Source organism: Nycticebus coucang, chromosome 5 (genome assembly GCF_027406575.1).
Source record: "Nycticebus coucang isolate mNycCou1 chromosome 5, mNycCou1.pri, whole genome shotgun sequence".
NCBI lineage: Eukaryota > Metazoa > Chordata > Mammalia > Primates > Lorisidae > Nycticebus > Nycticebus coucang.
In genome coordinates, this window is record NC_069784.1 from 137897493 (window position 1) to 137914224 (window position 16732).

General features: G+C 43.7%; 1 long non-coding RNA gene across 1 annotated transcript in view; it reads left to right on the plus strand.

Annotated features, from left to right (window-relative positions):
• LOC128586298 (uncharacterized) overlaps positions 1-13190 on the plus strand; it is a 42034-nt gene extending 28844 nt beyond the window's left edge. Inside the window, exons 2-3 of the long non-coding RNA XR_008380217.1 lie at positions 10343-10499; positions 12940-13190. This is a non-coding gene — a long non-coding RNA (uncharacterized LOC128586298). The remainder of the gene's footprint in view (positions 1-10342; positions 10500-12939) is intronic.
• The last annotated feature ends 3542 nt before the right edge of the window (positions 13191-16732 follow it).

Here is a 16732-nt window from a genome sequence, read left to right on the forward strand (position 1 = left end):
TATAAGGGAAGAAGCAAAACACACCAGTTACGCCTTTAAGTGGTATTCGAATTTGCCTTTCCATAGAGTGTTGGAAATCGGTCATTTTCTTTAGAAATGAAGAGATTGTTTTGTCAACAGAGATTCACGGAGCACTAATACCTCAGGCACTGGATCCAGAACTTGAAACAAAACAGAAAACAATCCCTGGCTTCATGGGGCTTAGACGGGTAGGGAGGGATAGTAAACAAATAAAAAAGCAGTTCACTGAGTGGTGGTTGGTATGAGGTGGGATGGGGATGGGGCATGGCTGTACTAAACAGGACAGTCCCAGGGCCTCTCCGAGGTGTAATGGACCTGGGATGCAGAGGGAAGGACTGAGACTCCCCAGCAGTCCACGGGCAGACTGGCCACAGCACAGCGCGGTGACGCAGGAGCAAGGCTGAAGCTCAGAGAAGCAGCGAGGGTGGAGAAGGGAGGCTTGGGTGGCCTCTGAGTGTGCCAGGAAGGGACAGAGACAGTGGGGGGAGGTTGATCCATGTTCCCAGATGGCTTCAGGCTTCTCTGTGTGGAAGAGGCAGGAGCCCAGTTGACAGGGATGATCTAAGGAGAGGTGGGAGGAGGTGAGGAGACAGAAGGTTCCTGGCTGCCCAGCCACAGGCTGTTCTTGGACACGGGACAAGAAAGGCTGAGAGAATCAGTTTTGCCTGAGCTTTGAGTGGTGAGGGCCGTGCAGTCCTGGATGAACGACCTGTCTGTCACCTGAGAGTAGCCTGCACTTCCCACCCCGGGCAGGGCCTTCCAGCCCAGTCTCATCTCATCGCAAAGTCTTGAGTCTAAGGAGTCTTCGTGGGTTTGCCATGTGGGTTGTCTTCTCATAGAAACACTCTGGAATATCACTCTCTTTTACGGTTTCTGGTATCATCAAATTTTCAGACAGGGATTTTATTTAGATATGTAAATTACTTCTCTTTCCGGATGAAACCCGATGGGTTTATATACATCTGACCACAATCCCAAGGACATAAATTTTATTTTATAGGTTGAACATCCCTTATCTGAAATGCTGAGGACCAGAAGTGTTTCAGATTTAGTCGAATGTTGTAATATTTGCGTTATACTTAGCGGCTGAGCCTCCTTAATCTAAAATCCCAAATCCAAAATGCTCCTTTGAGCATGACCTTTGAGCAACCCTTTAGTGCTCAAAATGTTTGAGATTTGGGATTTGCTCATTGGAGCCGCTCAGCTTGCATTTGTAGATCAACAAGTTTTGGGGTCACATGGTGAATTATTCTCTGAGCCTTTTTGATTTGAGCTTCTAACTTTAAAATGTCATTTTTATTTACCAGTATCATGCCTGACCAGGAAACCTCTCTTCCAGGGATTTTCCCTCTTTTCTTAAAAACTATCATTGGGGGACTAATGTGATGAGGTCCTTTCTCGTGATGAGGAAAAGTGAAATCATAATCTGTTACAGATGGGCAAAGGGTAGGAGATTATGAAGTATTCCTGTCTTGCAAAAATGTGCAAATGTACGGAATTGCCTTAATTTTCATCGTCTCTCTTTGTGTTATGAAATAAGAACTGTATTCTCAAAATGCAGAGAGAAGATTGGGCTCTTTCCAGCTCTGTTTTCCTTACCTCTGTCTGCTATTCCTCTTCTTTCTCTGTTTTCTAGAACCAGTCCTTCATGTAGACTTCAGTAAACATTTTCTTCTGAAAGGAATTCTAAGTTGCAAACTTCTCTTATCATATCCTTGAGATGTGTAAAGCTTATTTATTTATTTGTTTGTTTTATCGAGGTATCACTGATACACAGAAAGTTCCATATATGGAATACACACATCTTGAGTTTGGCCCTAGGTGTATACTCCTGTGACTCCATCACCACCATCAAGATACTAAATATATTCAGCACCTCCAAAAATTTCCTTGTGTTCTTTTGTGTTTTAATTTTCCTTCTTTCTTTCTTTCTTTTTGCAGTTTTTGGCTGGGGCTGAGTTTGAACCCACCACCTCTGGCATATGGGGCTGGCGCCCTACTCCTTTGAGCCACAGGTGCCGCCTCTTTTTTTTTTTTTTTTTTTGGTAGTAAGAACAATTAACACAAAATCTACCCTTCTAATATTTTAAAGTATTACACAATACTGTATTTCTAGTTACAGACACTGTTGTACAGAACTTATTCTTCTCACATAACAGGAAATTTATACAATTCCCATCCCCCCGGTCCCAGCCCTGGGCAGCCACCATTGTATTCTCTGCTTCTATGATCCTGACTATTTTAGATGCCTCATATAAGTGAAATCATACAGTCTTTGTCCTTTGTAGAGTTTATTTTTTGAAAATGTGACAGCCATTAGATATCTTGTCTTCCATCGTTTGCTCCTCTGGGTTACATCGGCTCACAAATCCATTCACACCTCCAGATGAGAATGGCTCTTTACTCTTTTTCTTATCTACTAAAGATCCTTGCTCCATGCCTTGTATATGCTAAACCTTTAATAGGTATTTGTGACTTGTATTTGAACTTACTATTTAATCCAGATCCTAGAAAATACTGCTCACTCTTTGTGACGGCAGAATCCCAACTTCCCGGCACTTAACAAAGGGGCACTGCAAATAGCAGGTAAGCTTAGCCAAAAGTGAAACAGCCTCATCTCAGCCTGGAGTTCAATCTCTATTGGAATTATTTGAAGGCTACGTGAGGGCCTGTAATTACCTAGAAGTGCTTAAGGGGTCAGGAGCTCGGTTCTCCTTCTAACCTTCCTCTTTACATTTTGAGACCTTTCTGACTTTATTACTCAGGGCTCCTCTCACTAACAGGATGGGTTCCCCCATAGCTGAGCCAGTGGCAGTATTTGTCTAAGCACTGATTAAAAGCCCCCACACAGACAAATTTAAAGTTAAGATGGTTTGTGTGCCAGTGAAAGCTGAATTGTTAAACATAATTTTGTTGAAGATAAAAGGTCAAATTATAGGGATGGAAACAATTGGGGGAGAAAATGTCAGTAACAAGCTGTTTTGTATTTGGTTGGAAGCTGAAAAAATGTAAAATCATAGGATGTCTCGAAGGCCCCGTCAACAGCCTATTTCACGTGTTTCATTCTTTTTTTTTTTTTTTTTTTTTTTGTGGTTTTTGGCCGGGGCTGGGTTTGAACCTGCCACCTCCGGCATATGGGACTGGTGCCCTACTCCTTGAGCCACAGGCACCACCCACGTGTTTCATTCTTAAGAAGTGATGATATTATGGGACAGTCTCCTGAAATTAAGGAGATACGGGTGAAATATCACATTTGGTTTACACGTTCTTCAGTTCTCCCATAAAGTCTGGTTTTTATGCCTTGTAGCTGTTCTTTTATTTCCTTGTTTGGACTGAGATTTGCCTGCATTTTAACTTCTGAGAATGTTATTTTTTCCCGAGGTCAGAAAACAAAGCAAACGGACAGATATTCTTGTTTTTCTACCTCCAAAAATCCTTGGTTAAATTATCTTTCTCTCTTTTCTCACAATTTATTACATTAAAGAAAGATTCTCCTGGAGAAGCTGCTCCCTGAAGCCCTCTGCCCTGCGTCTGCCCTAACCCTGTGCTCTCAGACCTGGCAGCGTCCTCGGACAGGCAGACGGATGTTTTCCCCGTGAAGGTCTGCATTCCTTTTATGGCTGAATAATATTCCAGTGTGTACATACACATCACATTTTCTTTATCTCCTCATCACTTAGGAAGGACAGTCAGGTGACTCTTGTCTTGGCCAATGGGAATAGTGCCACAGTAAGTGTGGCAGGGCAGGTGCCTTCAGAATTCTGCTTTCCTTTTTTTTGAATACACCCCAGCAGCGGTCCTTTAATTTTACTTCTTTATGGGCTCTCCACCCTGTTCTCTGTAGTGGCTGTGCTAAATCACCTTCCCACCAGCAGTGGACAAGCAGTGCCCTCTCTCCACACTCTGGCCAGCATCCATTATTTTTGTATGCTGATTTTGTATCCTGTAACTTCACTGAATTTGTTTATCAGTTCTACCAGGTTTTTTTGGGCAATCTTTAGGTTTTTCTAAATATAATAGCCTGTTGTCTGTGTACAAGGATAACTTGGCTTCCTTCTTTTCAACTCGGATACCTTTATTTCTTTCTCCTTCCCAGTTGCTTTGGGCTGCCAGCACTCTGTTGAACAAAAGTGGCGAAGGCGGATGTCCTTGTTACATTTCAGATCTTAGAGGAAAGACTTTCAATTTTTTCCCACTCCATATAACATCAGCTGTGTGTTTGACCTCTATGGCCTTTATTGTTTTGAATTGTGTTTCTTCTTAGTTTAGAGTTTTTATCATAAAGAGACACTGAATATTGTCTAATATTTTTTCAGGACCTATTGAAATGATCACATGGTTTTTGTCCTTGATTCTGTACAGGAAAAGTACCACTTTCATTGATTTACCTATGTTGAACCATCCTTGGCATCCCTGGGATGGAATGCTTCTCACTTGGTCATGGTGGATGAAACTTTTAATTTGTTGTTGTATTTGGGTTGCCTGTAGCTACCTTAAATCTTCAGCTCCTTTTGCAAACTATTCATCACACGCTGACTCCCCCACTCTCCATAGCTGATTGTGCCTTTGACCATTTAGATCATTTGTATTTGCATAGCCCAGTGCAAAATAAAACTCAGGGTCCCTTGTTCAAAGGATCACATAAGAAAATGTGTCAGGAAAGGTAATAAAATGCAAAGTTTCTTTTTTCCTTTTTCTGCATTCTTTCAACTTATTATGGTGCTTTTGTTTTAAAATTATACTATGTAGTAACATTCTGAGCAAAAACAAAATTTTAAGTTATTAGCATGAGTTTTAATGTTCATAGTTAGATTGTGCAACCACAATTTTAAATGTTAGATAATTTAATTTATGTGCAGAATCACAGAAGCTATCAGTCTTAGTCTATTGGGCTTCTAACAAAATACCATAAACTAGATGGCTCACAGGTAATAGAAATTTATTTCTCAAGTTCTGGAGGCTGGAGGTCCAAGCTTAAGGAGCAGGCAGCCTCAGGGTCTGGTCAGGGCCACTTGCTGGCACCCAGAGGGAGCCTTCTCTCTCTAACCTTAGTGAGGGGGCCTCTTTTTAAGGCACTAATCCCATTCGTGAGGGCTCTGCCTCCAGGATCTAGTCACCTGTCAAAGACCTCACCTCCTAATGCCCTTGCTTTAGGCATTAGGTTTCAACCTATGAGTTTGGGGGGGCATAAACGTTCAGTGTGGAGCACTGCCGGTAGGTCCGTATGGGTCTCACTCTGCACATCAGTGGAAACACACTTCTGTTCCATCTCTTCCACCAGCACCCTGGACTTTGGTTTGCTGAGGAGTAAGCAAAAAAACCCAAAGAAGAAGGAGCTGTGGACCGCTCCATCTTTCTTTCCCTTCTTTGTCATCATTTTCGGCATAAGTCGCCACTAATAACGCAGGGAGGTAACAGGAGCCAGCAGGGCCTGACAGGGTTCTGGGTGGTCCTTCTCGTATCATGCGGTCAGCTTCTTCCTGTATTTGAAACATGCTCTGGCTGGGAAGGAAAGTGCGGCCTGTGAGGCATCCGTGGGTGAACACTGGAACACGCTCACCTTGACCCCGCACACCCGGGAAGTCTGTGCTCACGGGCACCAGACAGGCTCAACGCCGTCAGAGCAGCCGCCCCGCCGGGGCTGGACGGCCCAGGGCACCATCTCCCTGCTCACCGCAGGGTCCATGCTCCCATGGACTTCATTTACAGAGCTCAAGTTCAAGGATGAAATTGTCAGGGATTGAAGACAGCAAGAGCAGGGCATCCAACAGCGTGGAGGTCTGTTCTGGGCGTCCCCGTGACTGCACAGGTGGCGGATCCCTGACAGTCTCCTGGCCCCAACACACACGGTTCTCCCTGCGCTGCCCGCGTTGACCAGCGCACCGCTCGTAGGTGCTTATTTTGATTGCACCCGACCTCGTCTTTGGTTTAAGGCCAATTTTTCGGCCTTGGCTCTGGGGCCTTCAGGGCCCTCTTCCTCCCCGGGTCTCCACGCTCTTGCTGGGTTTCTCTGCTGGCATCATCGTCACATCCGATAAGCCTGTTCAAACCGCCTCCGGAGACAGGGACGATCACCACGAAAACGTCGCAATCCCTCCCTCCGCGCCAAGCCCCGCACAAGAACACTCCTCAGTCTCTCCTTCCCATTCTTTAACTCTCACATTCTCTCTAGAAAATATTTGAACAAGTTCAAGGATGGAGGAAGAGCACAGAGGTCCTCGCTCTTTGGTGTTACCGTTTCTTCCCCTAAAGTCGCACCCCTGAGCTTCCGCTCTCACTGAGCTGTCCCCACCTGCAGGGTGACAGCCGGTCAGGGCCGCTCCGTCCTCCAGGTGAGGTGGGACGGTCTTGTTCTTTCTTCTGAGGCGTCACTCGACTTCCCCAGCGGGAGACGTTTGCAGCAGGGTACACGCTGGCTGCAGGTGCGGGTTAAAGAGAAAGAAATGACTGGATTATCTGGGTGTCTGGATTTTAAAATATAACATAATTAAAATCATGAATGTTTTTGGCGTCTGTAGTGGGGCATTAATCTTCCCTCTACTCTATTTTGCAGCTGCTGCGCTGGCATCTTCCAGCCCTGCCCTGTCCTGGGCCCCGGAGTCTCACGCGCCAGCCCTGAGCTCCCCTCTCACTGCACCCCCGGGAAATGCAGGCTCGTTTCCTCGGGGACCTGAGCTTCACACCGCTGGTCTCCTCAGACTCCCAGTTAAAGGGGAAGGTGTCCTTAGGTGAGACGGGAAGGTATCCCAGGGTCTGTAGGAACTTCTGGCGTGGTTTCCGTGGAAGACACGATTTGCTCGGTAACCGAGGGTAGCACCAGCTGAGCAGGAAGGGAATTAGAGTCAAACCTGGGGTGGGTCAGTGGGGCCGTCAGGGTCCTGACGGAGCGCCCGGAGACACTGACCTCGCGGGCTGATGTCCCCAGGGAGATCAGGAGGTTCCTCGGGAGACCGGAGGACCCAGCTGTTGGGCCTGAGCGAGGGTGGTGGGTGCTCTGTTGGCCCCCCAAGACCTTTTCGTCACTGGCCCTCCGTCTTCCACTGGTCTCCCACGCACCATCTTGGAAGGAGGTCGGGGTAGGGTCCCCCCCCGAAAAGACAGGGTGGCACCTTACGCAGCCACTGGATAAATTCGGGGGATGGGGGCTGCGAGGGCGCGCAGTGAATTCCCGTGACAGGGGCACCACCAGGGCCAAGCCGACCCTGCCGACTATGACCTGCTGGCAGCAGGAGCTTTCTACCCACTTAGAATTCCCGGGCCTCATCCGGAGGATGGATTTCTGTCCGAGGCTGAAGACCACCAGGAGCCCCACCTCCCTTCCCCGCACCCACCCCACTCCCAGCACAGGGGTCGCCTCCGCCCTCACCCGGCTCGGCGCCTGGCAACTCAGGGCGGGGAGGGGAAATCTCGGCCGAACCAGACAGCTGGGAAGGCCACACCCAAATCTGAAAAACAAACCGAAATCATACATTTCCTATCTCAAAAATTTCCCGAGACCCAACAGCACACTATAGGATGGACTTCCTATTTTTTTCCGACACGGACCCAGTCTGGACTCCCACCAGCAACCAGCGCTCCCGTTTACACTCTGCCAGGCCGTTCGCGCGTGTGCCACGGGGCACGGATAGCCCTGGGGACCACGCTTTCCTTTTGAACTAGAAGTTTCTTTGAATGCAAAAGCAGGCTATGGCCTTCTAATGAACACACAGCCGAGAAGCCCTCTGTCACGGTTCTTAGGACTGTCTGCTCTGGCAATAACCAACCAGTCACACGCAGGTGAAGGACGGGGTCTCCCACAGCTCCGTTTCCTTTCAGCCCTTCCTTATTCCCCCCTAAGCCCAAGGCAGACACTGTCGGCAGAATGTGCATCAGGAAGTGAAAGGAAAGTCCCAGGCAGTGTTCCCACTGCCCTGGTAGGAACAAAATAGACGCACACTTGTGTACCTGTGAGCAAATTCCAGTGCGTCATTTCAGTGATTGTGTGTCCGAGTTCAGCGCTCTCAGAGTTTCCTTTAAAATCGGCTTTGCCTGGTGCGCGTATACAGACAAGTGGTGGAGTGTGTGCTAACAGTTAAAACACAGAACTACAGAATTTATTTGTAATGTCATTAAGCACAGTGAGGTAAAGGCCGTTCAGGAGAGGGAGGCGGGGAGGAAGCGCAGAGTTTATCTTTCAGTGCCTTTCACTCTAAGCACTTTCCCCTTAATCGTCTGAACAAGGGTTTTCTCATTTTCCTTGGCACTAGATCTTGCGATTATGTAGACAGTTCTCAGGGAAAGATTGGCTGTTCCGCTGAAGAGCCAAATCATGACTCATCCAGAGTTGACCACATTTGAGTCCACAGTTGTTCCATCTTTAACTGGCTGGGAAAGGCCAGGTCAGCAAGCAGCTGCTGGACAGACAGGCTGAGTAAACACCAGCAGGGCCACAGGGAGAGGGTCCCAAGACAGGCTAGGATGCTTGAGAGTTGAGACCCACATTTGCTTCTAGTTGGCTGAGTGCTTGGCACCTTGGCCTTCCCTCTGGGGAATTTTCCCATCTATATAAATCAAGATTAGATCACTGGGGTCATTGGCAATTCTAAGAGACATAATTTTAAAACTGGGTGGGTGGCTGACACGTGAAATATTGGAAAGCATCTCCCCATCCCCAGCATGCCCTAAACAAACAGAGGGCTTTCATAAACGGGGTGCACTGATCATGATATTGGGCATCCAGAGAAGTTCCCTTTAGTGTCTCCAAGAACAGATTCCCCGCCTTCACCAGGGTCCCTCCTGTGTAGAACTTCTCAAGTCTCCACTGTCTATCACCGCCTTTCTGGTTTGGACAGGCAATTATTTGGTTTTAGTCTTTGATTATCTAGTCCTTGCATCCAGAAGTCCTTCTGTTAAAACTCCCATGTGTGAATGTCGTGGCTCACTGGAGAGCAATGCTCCGTCTTCTTGGGGCAGGATAGAGCATCTCACAGCCAGCCCTTCCATCTTTTCCTTCTTGTCTTTTAAGAGATCTGGTGGCCCTGGCTCGGTCCTGCGTCTCCAAGACTCACAGCGATGTGCTCTCTGCTGTTTGCATCTGCAGTCCCAAGTGTGTTTGCTGCTTCTAAAACACAGATCAATATTTATGCTTTACCCAGGTTTCCATTTAGCAGTTTTTAGCATATCCATGAATTAATAGATTAACTTGTTAAGAACTTGAGAAAAAAATAATTAGTTTGTTGATGTAAATTGTTCCTCTGCTGGAAGTCCAGAAAAAATAATGGCACAGTTTTACTGGTTGACAGTGCATTTCCTCATGTCAATTATTCCCATGACCTTTCTACAAAAGCAGCGTACTATGACTATCAGTGTGTTAGAGCGCCAGCTAATTGTTTTCCATCTTATTTCTAATAATACTGGGCTGGCTTTCTTTAAAATACTATACAATCTTCTGAAATAGGAATAATTAACTGACCTCCGATTGAAAAGAAGCCCTCATGAAACCAATGTATGGTGCTCCATGATCACATTAATGTACACAGCTATGATTTAATAAAAAAATAATAATATTGCATCACCTACGTGAAATTTGCTGAGAGTGGATCTTAAGTGTTCTCACCACACATGAAAGAAATGGTAACTGTGTGAGGTGATGGCTGAGTTCATTAGCTTGATTGTGTTAATCCCTTCACAATACAGCAAATCATGTTGTACAACTTATATTTACATACACATATAGTCATACAATTTTTATTTGTTAATATATCTTCGGGAAGCTGGAAAAATTTTTTAAGTAAAATAAATAGAATTTACATTTCTAAAAAAAAAAAAGAAAGAAAGAAAAGAAGCCCTCCTCCACAGTACCATCTTCTTAATTGAAAAATGCTTTTTAATGCAAGAAAAGAAGCGAAAGAAACATTGCTTTCTATTCATTCAGCCTGACATGAAGTGGCTGGAGGAAGGACCCACTGCAAATGGGTTCCCTCCATAGCCTGCCATTCTCCTGCTGAGTGCTGAGCAAACAGGGAGGCAGAAACTCGCCGTCCTAAAAACTGACAAGGGGAAGCGAGGACATGGCAGCTCCTGACGACCTCAGGCACCTCAGCTTGCCTTTCCTCAGTTCCACCTGCAGAGTTACTGATGCCAGAGGAGAAGGGGAAACTGCTGAGCCCCTTGTCCACCTCCAGGGCTGTGTGGCTGGAAATGCTTGATCTTTCAGGACCAGGGAAGAAGGAAGACCCCGGTTTATCCCCTTGGAAAACAACTTCCCGATGAACTGTGTCATGTTGTCGTTTAGGATTTCATAATTTTAATCTTAAATGTTCTTTTTTTCTTTCCTTGGGAGGTTCCTCTTGTCCGTTTCCAGCAACCTGGGCCACCCTTCCTGCTGTGCGGGGTTCCGTGGGCAGAGCGACCGTCTGGACTGTGTGATCCACTTCAGCACATTTGTTTACCCTTCCTCTTGTGGTTACCAGATGCTGCATGAAAATAGTTGCTTTCATGTGAGTAGTTTTACCAGTTTTTTTTTTCTCACTTCATTGGAATAAGGATTTATTTATTTTGTTTGGGCAAGTCAGGGCTTCTGTTGCGAGAGACAGCAGTCCCTCCTGCTTGGCGTGGCTGAAGTAGGCATATTTGTTCATGCCACAGGAGAGTGAGTCAGCAGATTCAGAATCAAGAGAATAAGAGAGCATTTTAAATTTTTTTTTTTTTATTTGAGGAGAGATTACATATGGCAAACTGATTTTGGGCTGTGGCACTAATTGTCACACTCTGGGCAGAAGAGGACAGACTTGCACATCACTGTCCTCAGCTCACCTGCTCTCTGCCTCTTGGTTCTGTTTAATGGGTCACCTTCTGTGGGTTCTGCTGTGGTTTTTTCTCCTCTGATCCTCATTCTGTCTGCCTCTGATGAATGGTCATAAAGAAGACAGTTAACGCAACGATAACGTATTCAATAAATTGTTACCAGGAAAGATTGTTTATGATGCTGAGAGTCCTAAGATGCAGGAAAGTATCTATTTGATTTATGAAAAGTGTGATCACTATGATTTAATCATGCAGGCAGAATAACTGTCCATTGTATTTGAATATAAGTAAATCAATGTCCAAATGACTCAGAGTTGAATCTTTTACATGTGATAAACCTAATCTTATCTCTGCCTTGATTTTCAAATTTTTTTTATACAGTTTTTTCAGTATAATCAATATTGAAGCTATCCTACCTAAGGTGAGGGGAAAGAAAAGAGAGTCTGAACATTCAGGAGTAACTTTTAAAAAGGAAACACTAATTTCTACTCATTTTTCCCAAAAGATATTGAAGAGATGCTTGCCAACCTAGCAATCTGCACTGGTAATCTGCATATATGCAACTCGATCTCTGTAAATAAGAATGAAAGCAATAGATATTCCTTTTTTTTCCCCTCTCATTGAAGGATGCTCTGGTTTTCCCTTCATCTTTTCTTTTATTCTCTGCAATTTTTCAACCATCTAACAAAAAACTGATAACAGGTGCTTTTATTTAGACGTACCTCTGCATTCTTAGAATGTACTTTGGTATAAAATATATTTTGAATAAAGGAGAACATCAACAAATTTTGAAAGAAATACTAATTAAAATTAATTGAGACCACCAAGAGCTTCCAGGGCCCCCATCTTTGTGTGTTGCAGGATTTGTGCAGATGTGACCAGTGTAGGTCCAGGCCCTATCAGATTGCTGTAATTTGCATAGCACTGTAATGCTGTACTGTGATTGGGTAGCAGCACTTGGGCAAATTTGCTTTTCTTCTTCTTACAGCATGTTTGAATTCCCCATACTTTCTGCTGAGAAAATCCACATAGTTAGTACCTGGATTTTTTGTTTTAAAACGTTTCTAATTTTCATATTGCAAATAATTAATCTAAATGAAAATTTCCTTGTGTTTTGCTTATGCCTTAACCAGAGGTGTTTTCTAGGAGGAAAAAGTACATTCTAAGCTTCATTACTTTGAACCTAATGAAAGTCATAACATTCAAAAATGTGAAATACAATTTTGAACAAGATCTTTTGAAAACTCTCCCTTTTCAGAACTATTTAAAATTTTATGTATTTAAAAATATTTCCATTTCTATGGTTTTATCGAAGATATATTTATCAACAATATATAGTATTACTCTTCAAATGTTAAATATAACAAGAGAAAAATGAACAGACTTATTGAAACTATAAAAAATTAGATAGTTTGTTCACTGTGCTTCCTGGATATAGATAGCAGCCATTTTTCCAAAGATGCCATCTGTAGACATCTATAATTCTTAAGAGAAAGTTTTTGTGACTTTAGATAAGAATAGGCATAGGTTGGGCATCCCATATCCAAAAATGAGAAATCCAAAATGTTCCAAAGCTCCATACTTTTTGAGTGCCTACATGATACTCAAAGGATATATTTAGTGGAGCATTTGAAGTTCGGATGTCAGAATTTGTGATGCTCAACCATTAAGTATATAAGGCAAATATTCCAAAATCTAAAAAAGTCAAAAAGTCAAAGTCTGAAGCACTTCTGTTCCCAAACATTTGGGATTAGAAATACTCCATCTGTATCAACCACACATGACTAAGTAGCACTTGAGATGCTGCAGGAGCAAAGTGTGATGTTCCGTCAGAGTAAAATACACACACATTTTAAAAACTTACTATACAGATATAATGAGAAACACATCAATAACTTTTATATTGATTATACATATAAATGATAACCTTTCTGATATTTTGGGCTATAACATATATCATTACAACTAATTTGACATTTCAAAAAGTTTTTCATGTGACTACACATTTAAAATGAGATTTGTGCCCCATGTTGCTTTTCTATTGGACGGGATACCGTGGAGTGTGCTGGGGACTTGAGCCAGTCTGCTTGTCTGGCTCCTTCCTAATGAGCAGCCTGCCTTCCTCCCTCTCAGGGCAGTTTCTGCTTCAGTGCCGTAGGCTGCTACTGTGTCTGGATTCGGATAATTCATGATGTTGATGATGTTCCAGAGGGTGGAAAGTCTCCAGCCATCCATAATCTCAGAAGATGGGACCATGACTGGCAGCCATGGGTGGGTTGAACAATCCCGATGATGACACCATCCTGTGTAACTTTATATGGGGCTCGCGATTAGTGAGCGTTTGCATTTATTAAAAATAGGCCTGCTCAAGGAATTCATGGGATTTAATTCCAATAATATTTCAACTCACAATTATTACAATCTGTAGTTTTAATTAAGTGTCCCTATCAGGAGAGATTGCCTGAGCAGAGACCAGAGAAAGTTCTGCTCTTGCTTACTGATGGAACATGCCCAGGGTAGCCAGAGCTCCTCACTCCAGTACATTGAAATTAGTCACATGTGCCGTGCATTGAGTTCATTGATTCTGATCTCAGTGGGTGTTCCCAGAGACGGCCTCTTACATTGGTTTCTTAGAGTCTAGGTAGCATCTTGGGGGAAAAACTGAATTTTAAGCATTGCAATATTCTTCTTCAATTGGAATGAATGCAGTCTTTATTCTGAAAAGTATTTAGTGTTGACTAATTGATGTGCTGTTTAAATCACATTTTTAAAATTGTCTACATTATAGCTACATTGTACATATTTTAAGTCCAGTTCTCTCCATTTATTTAACATTAGTTGATTCTTGGGACTTTACCTTTGAAGTTTTATATTCGTTGAACCACCTTTTGGGAGCATTGTTCAATGTTATGTGTTTTTATTTTTTGAAAGAAATACACTTTATAAAGTAAATTACAAAATTTAAAATAAAGGTAGCTTAAGAGATACAAAACTAAATATACTGTATTAGTGGAGGAAAGAAGATTAATTGCAAGCGATAAGAACTATAATACCACTCACACTTTATATGCCTTTCTATTCTAGCATTATACAAATTTTTAAAAAAGATAAAAGAGTGGCTATACACAAAATGTTAGTCATTACTAAAATGAATTTGCAGTTTCTAATATTCTCAGGCAGGGATGATGTTATTTTCTCTTTGTGGCTCACTTTCATCGTTTAAGTGCTAAAATCCACTCCCCGCCAAAAACTGAGATTGGGCATTACTACTTCTGACTCATATGAGGGGCCTGTAGTAGATTGCAGTTCCGGTGACAAGCAGGAAAACCTGATGAAGTACCCAACCATCTGTTTGATGGTGTTGTCCAGCTCTGAGTCAGCCAGGACTTGAGAGGCTACTGCTCAGGAGCCGCCAGCATTTTACAACCAATGTTTCTTCCAGGCTATTTGCCAACCATAGTGCCTGAGATATTTCCGAAGACCCAGGCTGCTTTAGCAGACAGTGGCAAATAAGGGATAAGGAACCAGCAGAGCTTCTGACAGCTTTGTGGTGTTTGAGGGGGGAAAAGTAGTGTGCTGTGAGAGGCCAAGAGAGGCCTGTGCTTAACCTGTTCTCCCAGGACATTAGCACAGCTTCTCTAAAATGTGGGCAGAGTTTTCCAGAGACCTGGGGTATCTGGAATATAAAGCTTAGCAATCACCCCAGCGCTCTGGAAGGCTGAGGAGGGTGAATTGCTTGAGCTCAGGAGTTCAAGACCAGCCTGAGCCACAGCCAGACCCCGTCTCTAAAAACAGTTGGTTGGGTGTTGTGGTAGGCACCTGTAGTCCCAGCTCCCTGGGAGGCTGAGGTAAGAGGATCATTGGAGCCCAAGAATTTGAGGTTGCTGTGAGCTGTGATGCCACAGCACCCTATCCAAGGTGACAGAGTGAGACTGTCTCAAAAAAAAAAGAAAAAAAGATGAGCAATCAGGATTCCCCTCCCACCCACATGGGTAGGACTCTGGTTCATAGTCACACTCTTCTTAGAGACCTGAAGAACTGTGCCCCTGAGCTGTGTAGGAAGCAAACGAGGGAGAGCTGGGTAAAGTGACCTCGCACACTGCCATGTGGCTTCTGATTGGATTTGCAGGAGTGTCCAACCTGTGACTATAGGCTGCATGCTGATTCTATGAGGACTTTTCTATTTTTTTCTTTAGAGGTTACAGTGAGCTATGATGCCAGGGCCTTCTACCCAGGTGGACAGAGTGAGACTCTGTCCCTCCCCCCCAAAATGATGAAAATGGTAAAAAAAAAAGAAAGATTTTTAAATGATGAAAGACAATTCACTACCAACTTATAATTCCTATTATCATCAGAATTAAAGTGAAATTATTTTTAAAACAAATACATTTGAATATTTTAAATATCTAGGCCCTTAAAAACAGACCCGTACACATCTTAGGGGAAGAACACATTTATAAGAGGGACTTTGCCTGACAAATGTAGTTAGTGTAACCTGGATCTTTGTACTCAACGTAAAGTAAAATAAAATAAAATAAAATAAAATAAATGACAAAAAAGACCTCGAAATATACATTGCGTACACAGCTATGATTTAATTAAAAAAAAGAAATATACATTGCAAAAATTGACAGAACTAAGAGGAAAGATAAAGTCACAATTATTTACAGCTGGTAATACAAGCTGACAAAAGATCATTAAGTATATAGAATATTTGCTCCATGTAGTAAACACACTAAAAATCGACATTTTTGTAACATGGAGTTCCAGATGGCAAAATGCACATTTTTTTCCAGACAGGACACTTATCAAAAATGATCGATTACTGGGTCATAAAACACAGTTCAGCACCTCAGAGTATTGGAATCATTCAGGATTCGTTCCCCGATTACAGTAGAATAAAGCTAAAAACCAATAGTATAAAAACAAAAACATACAAATTATCTTGAACAATACACTTATAAATAAATAGTGCACAAAAAATATATACAGTGGAAATTTGAAAGTATTTTGGAAAGAATGCCCCCCAAAGTGCTACATATAAAAATTTGTAAGGTGTTGCTACGTAGCACTTAAAGGGATATTTATATTCTTAAAACCATGTATTAGAAAATAACAAGAAAAAAAGTCTGAATTTTTGTAAGTATTTACTTCCAAAAATTAGGAAAGGACAGGAAATTGCACCAATGAAAATAGAAGGATAGAGGGAGGGGAGACAAGATGGCGGACTGAAGCCAGCTTTCAACAAAGGCTCCCGTCCAGAAGGAGAGTTAAGGGACAGGAATTTAGTAAGTATCCTGGTGGACTTGAGCCCCACCAAGAGAGAAGGCTGAAGAACGCACATCAACACCGCTGAGGCAAGTTGTGATCACAAGGACGCAAACAAAAGAACGCTCACTTCTGGATATTCTGAGGCCACACCCCCTGTCTCCCTGGGCAACCAGAGGAGGCCACCGGTGACACGGCTCACAAACCCGGAAGCCTCCAGGGCGGGGCCGACCCAGAGAGGTGTTCAGACGCAATTCTCCAGCAGCAAAGACGTTTGAACTCAAAACAGCCCATCTCCTGTAGGCGACGACAGGAACAGAGACAGAACCTCACAAAGTTGTCTGTTCTGTTCTGTTAGCAGCATGCATCAGGGACGGGGCTAAGCCTGAGTGAACACCTCCTTCCCATCACCTGCATCAAACACTCAAAGATGTCAGGCCCCATCTCCTCCTGCTAGATAGCGGCAGTCTGCGGGGGCCTGGCAGATTTCCTTGCGATTCAGGCAGGTGCAAACCCCTGGAGTGTCTGTTCACTGCAGGCAACTGGGTTAGCCATCTGCAGAGATACCAGTGACTGGGTCCGACAGAGGGGCAAAGTGGGGAAGGAGATGTCAACCTTCCCAGACTGCTCTGTTTGCTGGGTGGCTCCTCCAGACTCC